This window comes from Monomorium pharaonis, chromosome 1, assembly GCF_013373865.1.
Source record: "Monomorium pharaonis isolate MP-MQ-018 chromosome 1, ASM1337386v2, whole genome shotgun sequence".
NCBI lineage: Eukaryota > Metazoa > Arthropoda > Insecta > Hymenoptera > Formicidae > Monomorium > Monomorium pharaonis.
Window position 1 is genome coordinate 339,953 of NC_050467.1, and position 22,863 is coordinate 362,815.

At 41.9% G+C, this 22,863-nt stretch overlaps 1 protein-coding gene across 1 annotated transcript in view; it reads right to left on the reverse strand.

Moving 5' to 3' along the window:
• LOC105833134 (leucine-rich repeat-containing protein 24) overlaps window positions 1-22,537 on the reverse strand; it is a 100,120-nt gene extending 77,583 nt beyond the window's left edge. Inside the window, exon 1 of the mRNA XM_012674607.3 lies at window positions 22,111-22,537. The gene's annotated coding sequence lies outside the window, so the exon portion shown is untranslated. The remainder of the gene's footprint in view (window positions 1-22,110) is intronic.
• Window positions 22,538-22,863: the final 326 nt, after the last annotated feature.

Sequence of the window (22,863 nt, forward strand, 5' to 3'; positions counted from 1 at the left end):
AATACAATACTTATTAAAATTTTTACGCTCATATTAGAAATAGTACAATTTACATTAATTTTGATATTATTAAAATTATAATTATTTTTCGTAAAACTGCAAAATATTATTCCATACTTTGAATCTCTATTGTCATAATTATCATCAGAATTATTTTTGAATTTTAAACACGCACACGCACACGCGCGCGCTCTCTCTTTTCAGAAAATAACCAAAAGAACTAAATTATGCCAAAATTTTATGAATAAAATGTTTATTTTTAGATCAGAATCTCGACAAATATTCAGTTATACATTTATTTTATAGAAATAAGAATCCGTGATTTCTGAAACTCCTTATACGTAAAAATTTTTCCTGCGATCTCGTGACGAAAATTATCAAGGATTTGCGACCTTCGATAATCCGTCGCTCTCTTCTTCCGGCGGAGAGAATTGAAGCAAAAGAACGCTCTTAACTAGAATGAGTAAACTTCGATCTAGCCTATCGTCTAACATAATAATCGATACTGCCGTGGCAGCGGAACGTATCTGGAATTTCAACGAAAAAGAACTCGAGTCAGCAGACGTCGAACAGATAAAACGCGGATACAGAATCCTTTCCCACCCTCGCGATATTTTCATTCCCGTCGGATATTTTCGCGGCAAATTGACTGCACTGCTGTTTATTCGACATCGACCGGGTTTTGCCGATTTGCCGCAATTCCGGATGCGAGCGATGCGAGGCCACCGACGCAGGGCAGTGCGTGTCGACACTATGGATGCTGTCGATGCGCGCGATTGACGCGAATCCGATGAATTTAGATTTTTATGTATATACAAAGCGAGAGAAAAGTGAGAGAGAAAGAGAGCAACTTCCGCGGTTCACCACATAATACATTTGTTTGACAATGGAGCGTTGCAAAAACTGTTTTTATTTAAAAAAAGGAATACCAATTGAGGATTTACATCAAAATATCGTTGTGAAAATATTAGAGCATTATTTGAATAGCATAAATGTAACTGCAGCACTTTAACAAACGTAAAAGCGCAATTTATTTTATTTTATTTTTTTTTTTTCATGTTGTATGTTCGTGATACAAGATGCGGTATATTGTCACATAATATACGGTACAAATTCTGTCCCTAATCACCATGAGACACGTGCAGCGATTCGTTTCGCTCACGAAGCAAATCTTTCGCGGGATAAGATATTCGGATCCACGACGAGTGACATCGTTCCGTCGCTCTTATCGTCTTGTTTCCGGTCGATCGGTGCTCGAGGACTCGATTACGCCGGGCGACGGGCGCCACCGCAATCGTCCGTGAAGCGATTTTTTACGAAGTAATTCCTACGGCGAAACCATCGCATCGGTGCCGAGGCGAAACGGCCAATTCGAGGCTGTTTTATCCGTCGATTCGAAAACGCTCGATCGCGCGCGGTGAGCGATAAAAAAAAAGATATTCGATGGCAGCCGCTTTATTGGACTGCGCTCGATTTAGAGTCGAGTCAGGATGGATCGTTGTAAATCACGTGTGTGCACGTGTGTGCGCCGATAATGGCGTTCGCGTGGATCCGGCGAAAAGTGGAGCCGAACCTTTAATCTCAGCTTTAGTTAAGTGAGTGTAAATGGCTCATTAACTTCATGATTTTTTATATCTCCCGGAATAAATTACCACTTACTAGTTTTACCTGTTGGAAAACGGCAATTGTGCGCGACATGTAAATTTAAGACAAATAATATTTTTAGCAACGAACACAAGGGAATTTAAACGCATTAGTACGAAGCGAAGGGAAAATTAAAAATTTCCAACAAATTACAACCTTTCATCAGAACACTACCTGTCATGTTTTCCAGCTTAAATCACTCAGTTGCTTGCATAATTGAATAACGCAGTTTTTTACAAAACTTAATTAGACATGACAATAGCAGAGCCAATAAATATTTTGCGTAAGTTAAATCAATAAAGCAGTTACATGTTCGGTAAATGTATTTTCTCCAAATTGATTAATCGTGACAGGTAGCGCGATAGATATATTTTCAACCCGTCGAACATTTTCGCGGCGATTGGCTGCACCAACGAATACTTTACTTAAGCTAATTAAATTCTCATAGTAGCCACGTCAATAATAATCCAATTACCGCTCCTATTTCCTTTATTAAAATTGAAAATCCAATACTGCAATTGTGTTTTGAAGCCCGCGTTTATTAAGCCGGATTTACACAATTCACACCTAATGATCGGTCAGAAATGCCCCAAGTAAATAGAATAGTTCTTCGGACCCTGCTTACTAAAGGAAAAGCGAAGACTCTGTGACAGAATTTATAAATAGCTCTTTTTACTTTTCCTTCAAATGTCTCAAAAGTACAAGTTGAAGATTGAGCAGTGTAAATTCGCTTTTACGTTTCCCCGATATTTTGGCAGGACACTCGGCAGCAGATGAGCCGGCCGCACGCATAGAGGATTAAATCCCGGGGAGACACTCGCGTCGCAGCGTGCGTTTCATCGATACGTGCGAGCATTTGCGAAATAAACGGCCGAAAACGGACGGCCGCCGACAAATCACCCAGACAAATTTATGCCCGACGACAGGGGCGGATGAAAACGGTTCGCGGACGCGGGGCTTTAAGCGGCGGGCACAGTCGCCCTACCCGAATCACTATAACTTCGAATATGAAACACGATCGGGGAAAAACGCGCACGCGAGAGAGAGAGAGAGAGAAAAAACAAGAAGCGGGTTTGACGGCATCGGCGAATGAGCCGCCAATCGATGAAAGTTTAATTGCTTGGCATCGGAACGCGGATATTGCTTACAAACTCCCGCGCTACCACGCGTAAATTTCTAATTTTCCCTGACGATCGATCGATCGAGCGAGCTTCTTGCGCAACGGCAAAAAGGACGAGCTATTAGCCGGAGCGCCGCCAGGATTAATTTCCCCTTTAAAAAAAAAAACGATATCGAGCTTATTTTTTGCGCAAATTAAATTTCTAAAATCAAAACGGGTTTTATCGACGACATCACACGAAACAAATCTCCTTAGGTTTTCTCTTTTAAAATCGAAAAGCCCCGGGCTCTCGAAAACTGCGATAACAAGCGTATCGGAAAACGATCGCGTGAGATTGACAACCATTAATTTTGTCTTTCGCGAGATACGATATATTCGAGTCTCGGAAATGTTTCGTACTAAGATATCCTATTTCGAGACTCAGATCATAAATATTTAAATAATTCACACAATTTTGTGTATGTGTATTCGGATAAAATAATTGCAAAGAACAAATTACAACAATAAGCTGCTTACCAGTGAAAAAGTGTGTATGCATGCACGTACTATGCACCTTTCCTCGCTGATAAGTACATAGTTTGCTGTGACAATTATTTTTCTGATAATCAACATATCTGTTACATGTCACTGCATTAAACAGTTAATCAAAGTTTCATAATGAGAATAAATCCGCTCAGAATCAGAAATATTACAAAAGCAAGATAATTAAGATAACAGAACTCATTTACATACTAAATTCAGCTCATCCCGGCGAGATATAATTCGCTGGGGCGGAATGATTGTGATTTAAATATTCCCATCTACGAGAGCCGTTATTCGAGCTTGTCTGTGAAAAATAATCGCGGATGCCCCATCGGAACCCCTGGAAGCTGTCTAACTAACGCTACATTCCCCCAAGACGCCTCTGGCTACACCGATCTTGTTATCCTGGGAACATCCGGCGAAAAAGGTATCCGCGATAGATTCGTTTTTCGACCACCGTTACGATTTATGAAAATCCGAAAATTTCGACGCAACCCCGCTATTTAATCTGAAATTCAATCGACGAAATATTACGGCAATAATTTGGTTTGCTAAATTTCATTAAATATCTGATTGCCACTTGAACATAGCTTAATATAACGATTTCACGAGCGTTCAATTCAATTTCGCAGCGTACGTCGTTTGCCAAAAATAAAGTAAATTTTTTTCTATAAAGATAAAAGAACATTTTATAAAACGCAGTGCGCGAATCGCAGGTCGCAAATACGGACGTGACAGCTAATAAGGGCGTTAATAATATCACCGACGGGCTTTTGATTAGCTGTCGAATCCGCGTGTGTGACCTGCAGCTCGTGTTCTACGTACGAGATCTCAAAATCTCAAATGTTCGAATCTCGTACGTGTTTCGGCGATGCGCGTTTCTTGAAAGCCTCCCATTGTTTTCACATTTTCTATGAATTTTTCAGTCGCGGAGACAGCTATGAATTCATGATCATTTCTTCAAAATCGCATTCAGCATACCGCTTTGATTTCAAGTGCTTTTCGTCACTTCCCCCCCCCCCCCAAGTAAAATGTCATAAAAATTGAAATCTCGAAAGCGACACTCGAGTCTCACACGCATCTCGCAGCTAGAACTTTTTTCTCAAAGCAAAACAAATCAACTGCTATTTTTTTTCTTATAATTTTTGTCTCTTTCAATTATTTTCACATTTTTTGTCTCAATTCTTCCAATTGAGTCGTTTATCCACGATCGCGCATGTTTCCATTGAAAGTTGTCAGAATTGTCGAATCGAGAACAACTAGGTGATCGCCCCGAGTATTTTCCAGTCCGCGCATCGTCTTATAAAATTCATAAATGTTGCAACAGTCATCATAATTCGTTCAATCGTTTGCATGCGCCGATCAAATAATATTAATGGCGCAAGTGCGTAAACAGAGTCATTCGAGTGATGCGAATCGTAAAAAATGAGAACGTGAGGATACACAGCAAGGGTACATGTTACAACAAGAAGGAAAGATAAGGGTACACAGTCTCTCTTTTATTTTATTGCATTACCGTTCGTGCACGCGCAACGCTAAAGATATTGACAGTCAATCGTATTTACAATTCTAACACACGAGCACGTGCGTTTAAACAAACTATGCTAATTATTGTTAGTGACATTTCCGCTGACTTTCGCCTCATTAATATTCAGTGGAACCGATCAAATCTGCAACGGACGCATTTTGACATGTAAAAATTAGCATTAACATTATTTACCAGCAGATGTTATTCAATAACGATTAAAATTTGCATTTTGCAAATCGCGGTCGTGAGCACACTCGCGGCATTAGCTGACATTAGCACGTAGTAATAGCCGATTAATCGTTTGATGCACGAATAAATTCGTTGAGAATGCATCGTTAATGACGATAATACGTTCATCGTAATTAACACTCGAGAATTCCCTTAGTTTCAACAAACAGAATGAAATATTCAAAGTCGTTGTGAGGCGACTGACGTTTTTAACATCAAATAAATTTTACTCAGCGCGAAGAGTCCACTTTTTTATCTCCGTAGTATTTTCCGCTTCGAGTCTAATGCTCATTTCGCATATATGCATAGCGATGAACCTTCCATCCGATTTTTTTTATGTAAATAAAACACCATTACCGCATACACAACGCATGCGGCAGCCAACCGTCGAAATGGCTGGCTTGCACGTCGATCCATTATGAACCGTAACGGACGAAAGTGCATTTTTTAGCGAATTAATCGGAAAAGTACACGTCGAGATTTCGCGCGCTGTCGGAATCAGAGCGGTCGCTTTCCGACGAATTAATCGGAAAAACACACGACGGGATTTTGCTCGCGCTGTCGGGATCAGAAAGCCCGCGCGGCTTTCGCGAGAATCGTTTACCGGAAGCCACGTTTCCGCCATCAGTCATGCACACGGCTCTATTATTTTGTGATCGACATTTTGCCGGTTAGGGAAAACTGACTGAATTCTGGCGCGAGAGCCACTCGGCAATGTTTTCATTCCAATCGGGATTTGTACGAAAGCTCAAATTACGTATTTAACGTTAAAATCGGACTTGCCCATCTATTGAATCGACAGCGAAAATTTGACGCGAAATGTATCACGGGAGAACGTGATGCATATCAAACGAAGACAAGTAAAAGGGCGTGTTATAAGAACGATTAGGGGCGGGCTACATGGAAATGCCTCCAGTCGTCGATATGTCGTCGAGTTTACATGCATGCTGGGGGATCCGGGAATATTATGGATGGGGCAAATAATCGGCTTTGCGGCACCTGGGAAACTCCCTTAACTCTCGGAAGAGATACGTATCGATAGGTCGCCCGGAGCCCTGCTGCTCGTGTCACAGGATAATATTGAACTTTGCTCCAGGTACAGAAATATCTTCCTTCCAAAACATATTCTGAGGGGTGAATACACATTTCGTAAATTAATCTTGGTAAATTAATCGATGCTACATTATTAAAACAGTTTAAAAGGTAAAAAAAAAAACTTAAAAGATTTAAAACAAAAAGTTTCAACTTAATGTCTCCGAAATTGTTTAAGGTCGCAATTTTACAGAAAATAATCCGAAACATAAAGACGAGTCCCAGCTGCGAGCTTAAACTAGCAGAGAACGCGTGCGGGACATCCCCCGGGAGGACGACAAAGATTCCTCTGTATCGAGAAGGTGGCTAACTTCCCTTAGAGCGAGAGCCTTTTTCGGAGCGCGTGACCGGGATAGGAAAGATTTCGTCTCGCTGCAAGACCATTCCGGATTCGTCCGAGTTCCAGAAGCGTCACGGCGAGTTGATCTCCGCGAACAGTTTCACCATTGTTCGGGCATTGTTCCAGTCCCGAAACTAGAAACGACCACAACGAGGTTGCGACTCTCGAAAACCCTGGGACGACAGCCCGTTGTATCCTTCCTCCCCCGTGGAATTTCTCAGTGCCGCCACTGGGCAGTCAATTGATAATCGTCTCGGCCGCCGATCGTTATCGTGTTTCAGAGTTATCGCCGACACTGACCTGCTCGTAAAGATCCCTTTACAGAGCGCATTTATATTTATGACGTCGTTACGGCGTCGGTTTAAAATCGACCCTGCATCTGTTACACAATGAAATACGCCACGATAACCAATGCGAGCCCGTTGCGCGTGACCTGCCGAATTTAATGGACTTTCATCGAAATTTATTTATTACAGAAAATAACACAATTCTACAACAAGAAAATACTGTAGTAAATATCGCAATCAAATTTTTGTTTTCATGAAATTCAGTGGCATTATGACAGACGTAACAATATTCAAAATTATTACATATGTTTCATATTTTACGGAAACAACAATATTCAAAAATATCGTATTTTTTATATTTTCCAAAAAAAAACATTTTAATTATTTGAATATTCTCGTATGCAATTTTATCTTCATGTTATAGATTTTTTAATGGTCACAAATTTAAAATATATATATATCAAAAATTGCCACGTTTGAAATATACATTTAAAACTTGCACGAGTATTTATTCTATAAACAAGAGATTATATGTATATATGATCTGCTTCCTCCATATCTTGATCCATGATTAATGCCAATGTTTCGTGAACGTTGTAGTTCATTTCATTATGGCGAAAAGCAATCTGATACGTTCAAAATAAAATGTTTATTTAATTTATATAAAATATCTTCTTCATAAAAACTATGTATTTGTGTATAAAAAATTTTAAAAAAAGTTATGTCAACGATGGTCGACAGTGAAACGTTAATTTCCTGCATCAAATAAAGCGCAAATGGAATGTGGTCAGAAATGCGAAAAGCTCAGGAATCTTCATGATCAAGAATTTGTTTGATCTCTAATCAGTTGGTTAAAACAGCTATGATTGTTATTAAACTAATTGTAAGTTCAGATCGAGCGGGGCGTCGAGGTATATCCGACGGTACAGGTGAGATTCAGTCAATCGGAGTGAATAAATTGTTGAAATGCATTTTGCACAATGAAACGTGGCGTGAACCCTTGGGATTAAACGAAGCGAATCGATCCAAAACAGGCTGGTTTAACATCAACACACACTGAAGCCTATAATTCGCCAAAGAAAAATCGCTTGTCATACATCTCACGCATTTCCTTTAACTTATTAACAATAATTTCTATTAAAAGATTATTAACCTCCAATTATTATAAGGTCAAATTAAATTGCACGTCTATCTGAGAAACGATTAAAGAATCTTGATTGCAACTGATGCATATATTTTCACACAGATTGATAGCCCGTGCAGAACTGTATGCACACATTCGCCGAAACTGTTTTATACTTATGGGTTACATGTAATCTCGATTAGCAGAAACCGAGGAAATCGCACAGAACAATCGCTGCTTGCTGGTGCAACATGCCTGTACCGAAACAATAGGACTGTTTCAGACCGTTACTCAGTTATCCGTGATTTCAGTAAATCTCTACTAAATAGAATCCCAGAATGCAATGTGCACGGAAACGTCTCCGATGTTCCTGAATGCTCACCCGATCGTATTTGCTAAGATTCCGCGACATATACAGGATGCTTCAGAATCCAACAATACCGGAATACAAGAAACTTACATACTTGAAAATCCGAAGGACTCGAGTAGAAGTTGATCTAATTTCAAAATTCGCTTATAATATAAACATTGCCGATATTCTCTCTCCTGACAATAATGTAATAAAATTTCTAAAAATTCGTCCCCTTGTGTATGTACGCACGGCATCCTTTACAGATTCAACCGATAAGCGACACAATTATCGATTCTGCGCGCCAATTTCGCGCTGAAAACAGGCCGAGCACCAACTTTTCCTATCTACATCCGTTTAATCGATTATCCTGAAAACCACCACTCTCGAGATGCCTCGCGTGAGATAATTTATTTCATACATCTGGGTCATCAACCTTCGGAGAATCCGCGTTGAAACTCAACTACTACTACCACCCGCTTGCTTCGCTGATTGCCCCGAACATTTGAAACGATAAAAACAAAAATTAAAGAGCGCTCTAGTGATGTTTCAGTTCTAAAAATATCTCACTCAGAAAGCAATATCTACTAAATTTTTCCAAACTAAATTTTTAGTTTTCTTTTTTTTTGTTTTCCTACAAATCTTGCATCTTCTTCAGAAATAGAGCGTCAAAAGCTTTTGTTGCGAAATAAACTGAACGTATATACTAGTCTAACATTATATCTAAAAAGCATTCGCAGTAAATCGTTCAAAGCTTTCGAGTGCAAAACCTTTAAAACGGCTTTATAGCGAGCGCCAAATCGAAGTTTAACGGGAGAACGTCGTCATTCGCGGCTAATAGGGCTTCTAGCACGAGTTCCTATGAATCGATACGTGCCCGGAAGTGGTACGCTGTTTATCGTCAGGCGTTTGTACGTTATCGGCAAATTTGGCGGAGTATCTGTTTCACGTCTGTTAAATGGAGTCCTGGGTCGCGCTGTGCTCCGAAACGTCTCAATGCGCTCGATCACGACTCGCGCGCGCGTGCACTCCGCTCTGAACTACACAAGATATACAGGATTTACAGCAACTTCGGAATAGCTTCTCTCACGAAAATCGCCGCGGCGCACCACGAACGTCGCTGCCAGAGAGCATCAACGACCCGTCAGTCCAAATCCCACCTATTATTCATACAATTTTGTGCACCTTAGTTTCGAAAGTCTTAAAGTCTTAACGTTTTTCTATACGAATTTTCGTACCTACTTCGGAATATTCGCCTCTTTACAATTCTAGGATGTCAAATTTAGAGGCAGGCCGCTCTGAATATTTCAGGTATCTCGGATTCGCGCGCGCATCTTGAATTGTAAAATTTCAAAATCTCTCTGGATTTCCCGCGGTAGTTTCGAACACGGAGTGGCTTAGGCTTTTTCGCAGCCGAATACAACAGAAGAGCCACTGGTAACACTGGGTCAAACTATAGTCTGTTGAGACGACTAATATTCAAAAGCCGCGAGATATACGTGCTTTAGGGGCCGGCATTAATCTTCACCGGGAACTTTACAGAGGCTCCGCGATCGCGCTATTATCGTGCCTTAGTTGGAACATTCAGTACGTAAGCAATAGCGTCGTTCTATACACAGGCGGCAGCCCATTTTACACGGGTCGCCGAACCCCACGAATTATTGGCCAGTTCCCAGTCAATAAGGACACGTCGGACGTTATCGCATGCAGGACTACCAAAGTATATCAGCACACAGACGCGCTCTATACACGTATGTACCGGCATAGATCGGCAAGAAATCGTTTTCTCCCTCACTTACGTCACTTTACGACGCACGATCAATGCAAAATAAATTCTACATATAAATACCACTCGATATATAATTATTTGAAGATTAACGGAGCGCCATTGTATGGATAGCTATTATTTTCCTACCGTAAAAATCGATCGGTTATTTAAAAGCGAGTTAATCTGACAGTTCTGCAGTAAATCTTTATACATCCGTAATAATAATAATAGAAACTAAATTGCGGCGCGTTATTCTCGCGGATAGAAATTACTTTTCTCTCACTGGATTTATTTTTCAGAAAAAAAAAATTCTCCGCGGGACTTTTCGCGAGCTCGTATTTATGCGGAAACATTTAATATTAGTAACACTTGTCTACCTGAAAGCCACGTTTTTTCGCAATTTCCACGTAATGCATCCTTGATTACATCGCGAGGCGAAGAGATTTCTCTTTGCCCGGCAACTTCTGCTGCCTCGTGCTGCAACGTTATTGTCGTCATCGTATCCGGTGGTCGCACCGCGTGGGATTGAAATACGTCAGAATAATCGAATATTAATCGCCGCACATTAAGCGAAACGCGCGATTTTAATCACGTCCGTAAGGTAAATATTAAAATGTGCAAATACGTACCAACGCGTTCGCTCTTTCCCTTTCCCTCTCATTACGGATGCGTCGTTTTATCGGCGGATTTCCGCGCGTGGAATATATCGAGCGGGCGGAAATAGAGATAACGCGCCCCCTCGAGACGTTATAATCTCATAATCCCGCGATACAGGAGTCCCGCCGGTGTCCCTGCGATACTTAACACGCTGAAATATCAGCCGTTCGATTTTTCACCTTCTTTCTCTTATTCCCTCTGTCTAGATTTCCAGACTCTTGACCCTTTTGAGCCACGGCAACGGAAAGCGAAATGGAAGTGTGAGTAGTGTTTGCGCGCTACTTGCTCTTGCGCGCGCCGACTGTTTCCACTGCAGTGCAAATTATTTCGCGACTAATTACCTAGGCGCACCTGCAAATTACTACAACTGCGACGAATGCGCGCGGATATATATTCGCCCATAGGGAAGCGCATATATCTGGTGGCGAGGAAAAATGGTAGGCGCGACGCGAGATATATACGAACTAATGCACGTGCACCTCCTAGCGTGCTGCTACTTATGCGGGGCTGTTTTGCAATTTAGAGGAGCATCAAGTGCGGTGATTTTCATACCGCGGTCGGTAATTCGTGGAGAGGCGTTGCTCAAAGAAATACTTCGAGCGGAGATACGGGGATGGAATATTTTAAGGGTGAAATCCGCGCGAAGTGTGCATATGCAAATGATTTTTCATTCCACAGAGTGGACGCCTCTTAAGAATTTTTTCTAAAACTTGAAAGCATAAAAACTCGCGAATTGCGATGACAATGCCTCGCTCGGGGAGCGAAAGTGTACGGCAATCAAGTATTTCCTCGAGAGCTCGATTTCTTGCATAAACGCGTTTGTGGTTACGATATAATCAATACGAGAATTTTTTTATTAAATCGTAATATTTATCCCAAGAGAGATAAAAAGACGTAATATTTTCTGTAATATTAATTTTGACGGCAATATATAGCTACAGTTATATACAACATATTTTATCACGCAATCACGCTCGATACATTACCCCCCCTCCTCCTCCCTTTATCCCCCATCCAAGCTTCATTTTCTCGCATGTCTCTCGTACGACGCGCTTTTTGTTATTTCCCCTTATCGGTGCGCAAGGTAATCCCCCGCCGCCATCTTTCCACCTCAAACGATCCTCCTTTACGGAGTAAAGCGGCGGTTACTTTCATTCCAGTGGTGTTAAGTAAAGTGGACTATCCGTTCCGATCGTCGGGAAGGTTTAAGAAGCTCGCAAGAAAATTTCACCAATTACTTCCGCGGGGCGATTTTCTTTGTACAGAAAAACGACTGCCAATATATGTACTTAATGTCATAAGAAAAAAAAAACGCATTCTCATGGAAAATCCGTGGATTGAAAGCTTCAAGAAATTTCGAGGATCAAAGATCCAAAAACTAGCAACTCAAAAAGGATTTTCTCGCCAAACTACCTTGACGAGATTGATGTCTTTCCGACACACGATCGCCGGAACGTTATTAATGCACGCAATAAGCGACGTCAGAGAAAAATATGGAACCCGCGCAGCGTATCGCTGATTTTACCAGGAACATACATTTTTCGCGAATTTCCATTTCCCCGTAGCCGCAGCGATCGATACGCCTCGAACTCGGTCGTATAGAATTATTTACGCAGTCACGTGCTCAGAATAATTTATTATCAAAGGCAGCTCACATCAGTGGTCAATCGACATAATCTGAATCTCAAAATCAAAACTCGGAATGACACATACGAGTTTACTCAACAAGAATAAAACATCTTCTTTAAAAGGTATAATTAAAGACACGCGTTATATGCAATTATATTATTTTTTATGTTAAAAGAGAAAATTATTATGCAAAAAATATAACATTTGAGAAATTAGTGAAAATATTTCTAGATAAAAATCTGCGGTTTATATTTCATTTTACATATATGCACACATTATATTTTTCCTCGCGCGATAATAAAAGTAGTTTATTTTTACGTTCGGTGACAAAATCATGAACATCGACTTTGCTCGACGACTAATTAACGATTAAAACTTGTCTTTACAATTTAAACACTGCGCTTCCCAAGAATAATCTAGCCGAAGCGTCAATTCATTTTTAAGATCGAGCACGGTGCCAGGGACACCTGTATTCTTAATTAACATCGATAATCTCTTTCTCTTCTCTCAAAGCGCCTTATGAAGGATCTTTTTTGCAAGATCTCGGAACTGGGGAAAGTATTTAAAGTTTCGTCGTCGTAAAGTGTCACCGGCCGTGAAAAAAGACCGTCGGATTGGAATCGGTCGTTTTTACGAGGCGACTTTTATCTTTCGATTATTCCTCGACGAGAGCGGTCGATTGCACGCCCTTCCACCAGGAAACTCGCATATATCGCAAATCGAGAGTGCTCAAATTTTTACCGAGTATCGATATTCTTTATCCGACATTTAGTAGTATCATTTTTTCGCGTTAAATTGTCTCAATTAAATTACAAACAACATGGAAACTGTACGATACCCCAAAAAAAGTCACCGTATTTTATCACCAAGTGTATCGAGTATATCAAAAAGCTCGCATCGCTCTTTCAGCCGGGCATGTATCGCCCAAGTTCGTAGAAGAGTAAACAACGCAAACTTTCATCTCGTATAGCACCAAAATGTTGATACTATCAAATTATCATAAGCTAACCCTAGGTGGCAAAGGTGGACATGTGCGGAACCGATCATTATGCGAACTATCCCGAGATTCGCGTTCGTAATTGTGCGCCTGATAACGGCTATTTTGTGTCTCCTGAGAGAAGATACTCGAAGCACTCGTAATATTGGACGGATTATTGGATTACGTAGTCGTAAACCCGTAAAGGACGTCGCGTTCCCCGAGGGATTTCGCCGATGGAAATAATTCTCTCCCTTCGAGAAATTATTTCATCGTTAATTTACCATTTCCATGCATCTTTTAATTTCTCTTAACAGATAGCTATTATGTAAGCAACTGTACACATGCACATTTATTGAGTCAAGATGCTGAAAAAGCTTTCGACTTTACTCTCTTTGACGCGAAAAGCTTGCATCACCAGCAAGAGCAAATCGCTCTTTCAGTCGAAGAGCATTATGTATTCGCTTAAGTTCACAGAAAAGTAGACAATGGGCTAAATTCATGCGGACTTCCATCTCGATTGGAATCGCTCAACATCAGAAAATTGGAGTCGCGCAACTTTTCATGGAACGCTGCTCCAAAAACGGGAAATCACGACTGCGACAGTTTTCGCAACGAAAAATCAAATAAGCGTCGATTCAAAATTCGCGTGTCGTGATTAATTGGATGGCTGGGCTGCAGTGGACAAAAACACTATTTTTCCTCGCAATTCGAGTACCGAATGAAGTTAGCCAGTTACCCAACTGCACCGCCGCTGCAATAAAATGCAGCGTTTTCGCAGAAGTTTTATTCATTTTTTGTAACAATTATTCAGTAAACTTTTTCTACCTCAAGTCCAGTTGGCTGCTCCGCTGTTTCGAAACATTTTTCATGAACACGGTTTGCAACTCATTGTTACGCATTGATCAATTATACACCGATTTGTTTCGACAATTCGTGCCAGCAGAAAAAAACATATGCTAAGAACACGATTCGATGCAATAATTAAATATTCCTACCGACGGAAGATGAATGCCATAAAACCATAAATGATAGACAAAGAAGGATCGCGCGCGTATATCAAGGAATATTTAATGGTCTTCTCTTTTGGAAAGAGGCAAAGGACGGAAGCGATTTCCATTGGACAAAAGGGCAGCAAATATTATGTCTCGCGCGGGTCGCCGGATCGCTTTATGCTCTCTTTGATGGAAGACACGAAAGAAGTTTGCTCTCAAAGCCTCCCTTGTAAACATTGTTACTTTGCGAGCAAGTGAAAATCGCGCGACCAAATGGGCGGATGAGCACGCGCGCGCGCAAAAGAAATAATGGCGGATCTCGGTGGACCAACAGTAAAGACGCTAAAGACACACTTGGCCGGGAAAAAATCTCAATTTTCCGGTTGAATATTCTGCCGCAATGGCAGTTCAATTGCAACTTGCTATAAAATCGTAGTATAAGTTTTTAGGGAACTTCTCTTATAATATTACTACATTAATTACTTTTACTATAATTCATAAACGTCACTTTTAAAACACAATTCTAGGCTAAAGTATAGAGATAAAGATACTTCTCAAGCTTTATATACAAAAGATAAAGATAATTAAAATAATGTTACTTTGTTTACGAAAGACAATTTCATTATACGCGACGATTAAATGGTAATTAGAAAGAATATTATCAACTATTCTCTGACCAGCTTAACAACATTAGTAAGAATATATCACATATATCACTTTGAAAAAGTAAATTAATTCTCTCTCTCTCTCTCTCTCTCTCTCTCTCTCTCTCTCTCTCTCTCTCTCTCTCTCTCTCTCTTCCTTTCTCCCAAGATAGTAAAACTTTTATAAAATTTGCTACTCGCTGTTCTCAAAAGTATGGAAATGGAGAACTTAGGTTTCAGATTTTATATCCAGCTCGTAGTCAGACTCTTACTTTGCCGCTTTTGCCCCGATTTCTCCTCGAGAGTTTCCTTCATTTTTTTTCTCGAGAGAATCCGGGATTTCCGTTCCGGATCGATCAAAACGCTTTAAGGAAAGGGGTAACCTGATACTCGTCATTACCACCGTTCTAAGATTTCAAGAAGCGTACTGAATCGAGACGGAAGAAAGCGATGGACGTATCGAGTATCGCGAGTCTCACCAGGAAAGAAATGGCAGAGGAAAGCGAGGAGAGGCACGAGTGAGCAGGGGGCACCCTGCCAGTTTATCTTTTGGATTCTCGTAAAGGAGTTTAAGTCCGCATTTATAGCCGTCCCGTTATCGTCCTACTGAGAGGAAAATATATCATTTGATTTATGTGCCCGTGACAACCCGACTGCAAAGTTGATGCGCCAAAGTGCATCGATAATGGTGCGACCTATAATGGTGGAAAGATCGCGAGATGCATTATCCAATGTGTGTCGCGACACATGACGCACAAATCGTTTTATTTCGGTTCGTAACAATTAGACCTATATATATATACTGTTACAATTTATATGGTTCATAAATATAAATATAAATTTATAATCTTTATTGTTTATATTTATATTTATAATTACGTATTTTGCAACTTTAATATAAAGTAATACATAACTATGTCGATATTTTAATTCTAATGTTTAATTATTGTTAAAATATTACGCACAGATAAATATTAATTTAAAATTACTATTACATGATTTTTATTACAGTGTCTTCAGAATTATTACGTTATGGCGCATTAACAACATGTTATAAAATACAATTGTGTGCGTGCAAAATCGTTTCTTTTTTTCTTCTCTCGCAAAATTACGCGCATGAGATCTCTTTTAGATGAACACGGAGAAGAGTAACGTCACACGAACATCTCCTAAATTGAATATCGGACCGGCAATCGCATGCGAGACACTATCTTTCGCCGAAATATTTGTAGCCAGGGACGAAGGAGGTAACCCTCGTATCCTAATCCTTTGAGACAGCCACAGCGTGGCCTCGAGGGGAGATAAACGAGATCCTATCGATGTGAAATAGCGGAACGCTCGGCGGCGACCTTCCGAGAGAAATCGTATTGTTGGGATATCCGCCATTACAGGAAACGTGCGTTTAGTAACCGTAACAATAGCGGTTGTAACCCCGCGCGAAGCGTTCGCACGATAAACGATGAGCTAAAAATATGTCTTCCCTTTATACGGCCATTACGGAGTATCGCCCGGTAACTTCGCGTGTACCTGTCTCCCTGCTGATCCTCGGGATCCTAATTAAATTCGAATGACAATTGAATACAAAACAATGGCAAACAATTCGTTCTTTTCTTTTCGCTTTCTGTCGCCGTTTATCTTCAAAATAATTTCAATATCCGACGAATTAATTATGCCAAAAAGAAGAAACTTTTCCTACCCCGCCGCCACTTCTCAACGCAGTCGCCAATTAATACTGGCGAACTGTAATTGATAGCAGGCCGCACACTAATGAATGAGCTTCGTTAAAAATGGTATTGTACTGAAAGTTCCTAACTAATTAAAAGCCACCTTTATGCGCGTGTAATTGTTCCGACTTCACGCAGTGATATGAATACAATTGAGAAGTGCCAAGAAATAAAAGTTGAGACAAAATGCACGAATGTGCGTTGCATTTCAAACGCTGACCAAATTGCTGCTCTCTCTCTCTCTCTCTCTCTCTCTCCTCTCTCTCCTCTCTCTCTCTCTCTCTCTCTCTCTCTCTCTCTCTCCCTCTCCCTTCTCGTCTCACTTCTCTCTCCCTCTCCTCCTCTCTCTCCTCTCCTCCCTCTCTCTCTCGTCTCTCTCTCTGATGCTCTGCTCTCTCTCTGCTCTCTCTCTCTCTCTCTCTCTACTCTCTCTCTATCTCGCTCCCCCCCTCCCTCCTCCCCTCCCTCCCTCCCTCCCGTCCCTCCCTCCTCCCCTCCCTGTCCCTCCCTCCCTCCCTCCCTCCTCCATCCCTCCTCCCTCTCTCTCTCTCTCTCTCTCTCTTCTCTCATCTCTCGTCGTCGATCGCGGGTCTGCCTCTTGACGGAATTCTGGGTCGGGGTCGTCCAGCTATGCTCTAAAAAATCAGGTTCATCTCTCGGGAGTAATCTCGGTCTCAGTCTCTCTCTGCCGTTATTTTCAGTCTCGTCTGTCTCCTCTCTCCTCCTTCGTCCCAGCTCTCTCTCATAGAGGAGAGGAAGTTTGACTCCTCTCACTCTTCTCTCTCTCTCTCTCTCTCTCTCTCTCTCTCTCTCTCTCCCTCTCTCTCTCTCTCTCATATCAAATGATAATAATTGATTCTCGTTAAAACTCATTAATTAAAATGTATACATACATATATCATTTTCTCAACGTTTCCGGGCTCATATATAAACATTATTATTATTCTCTTCCCATCGCTATACGAGCTACCGGAACATCCGGTACGTAATCCTAAGAATTGATGGTCAATGTAATGCAAACATATGACGAATGAAAAGGACTATATTGTCCATGGCGGGGAATCAGCCTTAGCACATGTTTCACAATGCGTCAAATTGCGTGTGCCTTTGAACAGCTCGTCACGCATGTTGCGTCGCGTTTCGATTGTTCGATACGGGAAGCGGACCGCATTTCCGTCACCTGCCTCGAACTTTCCGGCCAATTCCCGACCTCTTTCGACCTGCTGGTTGAACAGAAATTACCAGACTCTGGAATTATTACGCGCGATAGAAACAAGGAATTACGCTATTCTTTGAAATAATTTCTCTCCTTTAGGATGCACTAAATTAAAAAAAAAAAAGTAAAATAGTTTTGCATGAACATCAACTTTAGAGAATCCAACGTTAATTAAGATTTGCCTTCATTGACCATGCTAGAAACAACTTTTATGCATAATGACGAAATCAGCGACAATTGTGTCATAATACACGAGAGTTTATTCGTGCTATAAAATTTGCGTAAAAATGGAATATAGTCGGGACTTTGAAGGTTGCCATATCATCGACGAAAAATCCCGGCCGTATGAAGGAAATTCTTGGCAATGCGTGTAACAATGCAATTTATATGCGTCCTGCAGAATTTACATGTGAAAGAAGCGCGGCGTAACAACAGATATTTACGTCGCGCCGGTATTTTTCGCGGTTTCTACACGGGGTGTCCCGGAAAATATCGCGACGATGTTGCCGCGCCGGCCGACAAATGGATTTCCATCTGCCCGTTTCGATCTTTCGATGTCTTTCCGCAGACTCCGCGCGTATCCAACCTTAAAAGGGAATAGCTGTTCCGAAAGTTGTACAACTTTCGTTATCTTCGTTTAGAATTTCGAAACCGAGAAAGTTGGAAAAGTTACCGAATGAACGAGTTGAAAGGCAAAGATCCGATAAACGAAGTATTATGTTACGCGCGATGTAATCATACCTATAATTCGTTGTGATGTACCTGTTAGTATATTAATACTAATAGATACGCGGTTGCTCTTCAAACGAGCAGTGAAATTTAATACTAACCTAGTCCAGCGAACAGTTGATTAGTTATCGTTCTAGAATTAATGGTTATTGTTTATGCTAATTATTACCGCGCTGTCAGTAATAATTACTGTGTTCGGATACATTTTCTCTACGGTTTAATCTCGGCTGGATCAGATAGGATTTCTATATTGTTCTGGTATTATATTTTCAATTTGTTATTCCTCTCTCACGCGCGACAGTTATTCCTACAATTATTTCTAAATATCTTTCGAAAATCGATAGTTTCCCCTTTCTATCTTTTTGCTCCTCCTCCCCCCACTGACCCCATCAATTTTTTTGCCTAACAAGCTCAAGCGGAAAAAAAAAGAGAAGAAACAGTTATATCCGACGGCTTTTTGCCAGGAGGGTTGGAATGTACTAAGAAATCGATAAATTCTGTTTACTCAGCCAGCTGCGCGTGTCAAAATCCGCCGGAAATTCAAGCGGAAAAAGTCGACACCCCACAGCCGAGTCGCCGGCCCGAAAAACCAGACCACCACTTGGTCGATAACCCCGCTCGCAGTCGGTCTGCCTCGGGTTACTAAGGGTTACAAACCCTCAGTTTTCACTCCCGAGCTAAAACAATTACATAAGTAACACGTCGGATTGAGCGTCCTAATATTAAAAACCTCCGAACAAAATGGAACAATTCCAATACGCTAAAATTAATGAGAAACAACAACATAGGACATGCAAATAATTTCATGGCTCATCACGTGAGTTTAATAAAATAAGCTGTAATAGAGTAATATTCCATTTATTTTTATTTTTGGTTTTTATATATTCTGGACATTGATTCACTGAGTTGTTTTTCGACGTGTTACATAGCCGATACAAAATTTCGATATTAAGTTCCAATATTCATTTCAATATTCATTGTTAAAAATTCGAGTATTATGATTGCAAAACGTACATAACCGCAACTGGCATTAAAAATGCTGACATATTGAAAATATTACTATATAAAAACTAATTTTATAAAATGTTTAAGTTTAAAAAACTCAATGAATAAATTTTAAATGTTCGACGAATATTGATTAATATTGTCGCGCTATGACGAGTTTCATGTTGACGATTTGTGTAAAATGATTTCAAAAAGTTACTTTCGGTTATGTATAGAAGTTCGCTGAGAGCCGTAGAATACTTTTCAGAGGCTATCGAGCGAAATTCCTCGACATGCGTCACGTTTTGCGCGAAAGTGGAAAGTTTTCCACGTGACTATGAATTGCAGAAGTTTTCGCGATGGATTACTCGCCGATAGTGTCATCTGCATGTGAATGACAAAGGTGGATTAAGTTCCGTTATATATCACACACGATTCACGCGCCGGCCCACACCCACGTGATCGCGCTCTGAGGAAAGATCCCCTTCAATTTCAATCCTCTTAAATTCTAGGAAATCTCGATCGTTCATATTCCAGCTTCCTTGAATTCGAGCCTAGAGATCCTAGGCTTTCGTGAAAATTTAAAGTTCCGCGAATAATCGGCGCGCAAACAGCAGCAGGATCCCGCGGATCTCAGGTTCCACAGATTCCTTCCTCGAATCCTACGTTCCGCAAAACCTTTACAGATTTTACTTGCCGTCGCTATCTTGCTCGTCACGTATATTAGATTCCGCGAATCGTAGCTTCGGCGGAGAATCTAACATCCGCGGCTATTCCCTTCTACAAATCGCAAGTTACAATACGGGCGCGCGCGAGAGAAAATCTGAACGGTAAAACCTATCCATAACTCCCCCATCTATAGCTTTTATCTTCTGCGGTTCCAACATCGCGCTCCTAAATTTCACGAATCCCCGGATACCACACAGCTTCCGCGTATCCTGGCTCGCGCATATTCGACTTTTCACGGAGATGCTATTACTGGTGGAACATTCGACGATGAAAAAAAAAGGCAGTCAGCCGCAGAGACGAAAAGAGTGGGCACCGAATCGGATCCTTCCTCCTGCTTCTCTTCTAATTACCTCAATCGGCATTGCCGGTGAAGCCATTAATTTTGTTTAATCGACTGCTCTTCTTCTCGTTGCCAACAGGGGAGCTCCTGTCCAAGAGGAAAGAAACTCCGAACGAAGGCAACGTAGAGGGCGAGAGGGGACGAAGACATGCAATGACCTGGTTGCGGAATAGTATCGCGTGACTTCCGCGCGGCGCGAGATGATGAATTCGGCGAGACGGGGGTAAACGACGTGCGGGATGGGAAGGGAGGGGGCTCCGCCGACTCGTAATTTCGCGCGGAAACGCGATGAAAAAGCCAGCAGGCGCTTATGCCGATTAATAAGCGTGATACAACAGAAATTGCGGTCGCGACGCGCGGCAGTGATTACGTTACGACATGACAAGCAAGAAGCGACGAACTGCCTGCAGTGATTACGAGAGGCGAATTCTGACAGCGCAGAGTGTGCCGTTGCCGTTCGTCGAGTAATGGTGACGCTTATCGATTAAAATAGCGAGATTGATTGTCACGATTAAACATTAATTCCGGCTTTAATCGTCTCGCGACGTAAGACGGATCGCGCCGGCAGATTAACACTCTTGCCAATCCCAGCGAATAATGGGATAAAGGATTCGGAGTGGACGATTACAACGGGAGCGCAAATCTCGGTCTCGAAAACGTGAACTGTTATCGTGCCCTCGCGGCATTACCGTTAGTTTCGACAAAACGGACTAACTACAAATTTGGCCTACTCGATTCATTACGAATGTAACAGAGACCACAGAGTCGCCGCATAATGGTACGCACGCCATTTTACATGAGAGAGAGAGAGAGAGAGAGAGAGAGACGAAGTCGAGCATGTCTAAGTGGATACAGCAAATTCTAGCTGAATTATTGCGCTGGCACTTCCTCGCCTGGGGGTCCGTACGGTTTTACCGGTCCTATCGCAATTAAATTTACGGCACTCTTTAAATTCGCTCGTGAACCAGCATTTTAATTTGCGCTACCTTTTTCCAAAGCCAAAGCTACAATTAAATCTACGCCCCCTCTTCCGATTCGCGATTAAATTCATACATTCTAAATACGCGATTAAATTCATACCTATCTTGCCCGCGCCACGAGACTCCCGCGCCGCACTTTTATAATTTCTACTCAAACTCGTTATTAAATTCGCATTACCTTTTTAAATTTCTTAACCGAGTTTACAGCACTCTTTAAACTTTCTGGCCAAACTCACAATTAAGTTTACACGTCTCTCCTCAAATTCCCAAATCAAATAAGAGGAACCCGTTAAACAGGTTTATGCTACTTTTTCAATCTCCGCGAGTAAATTTACATCATTGAGTGGGAGTGTTCCAATCTTGGAAATTGATCGCGGCATTCTTCACACCGAACAATCGGAACGATGATTTCGCAGAGGATGCGAGATCCTCTCGTACTTTCCACAGAATATTTGCTCTCTCCGATGGTTCGGATCACGCGAATTGATCGCGATCGGTCCACTTACCGTCACGAGACGCCGTTCGCCATGACCGCGGATATCCTCAAAGAGGACGTAGCATCTTCCAGTATCCCTCAGGATTCCTCGCACCAGACAGGAGGCACAAGATCTACATCCTTCCACGCACTGCCGGCTTTTGATTCACTCCAAGTTTTTCTCTGGAGCACACGCGAAAACAATCACCCCCTTGTACGTCCGGGTGTACCGTTTTCCGAGGTCACAAAGAAAAAAAAGAACAGGGTCACGTGCATGGGAGGACCTCACGATCGTGATCGGCGGAACGCGAGAGAAAGACGGAGAGCGGCAGAAACGATAACGAGAAGACGAAGAGGAGGAGGGACCGTGAAAAAAGAAATCGCCCGGACGACAGAAATCCCAAGCTCAGCGTTCGCACAGCGACTGGCGCCCGACACCTCCACCCTTCCGACAACACCCCAACCACCCCCTCACGCGGGCCAGATGGGAAGGGGTCAGGGAAGCACGAAGAGTGACGGAGAGGACCGAGCGAGAGGATTCTCGCCACGAGCGGCGCTAGTGGCGGGGTGTAAGGGAGAGAGAGTAGGGATTGGCTGGCTGGATCGTATAGTGGGTCGTACGGTTTGGTACGAACTTGACGGGGTAGACGGGGAACCCTCCTCGATCTCGTGGCGCCCTTTCCCTCCCTCTCTCCTCTACCCTCTCCGCAACGAGGTATTTCCCGCGGCTCTCGAGGGGAGGTAGCCGCGGGGCGCACGCGCGCGGCCCTAGATTTCGTCTCGC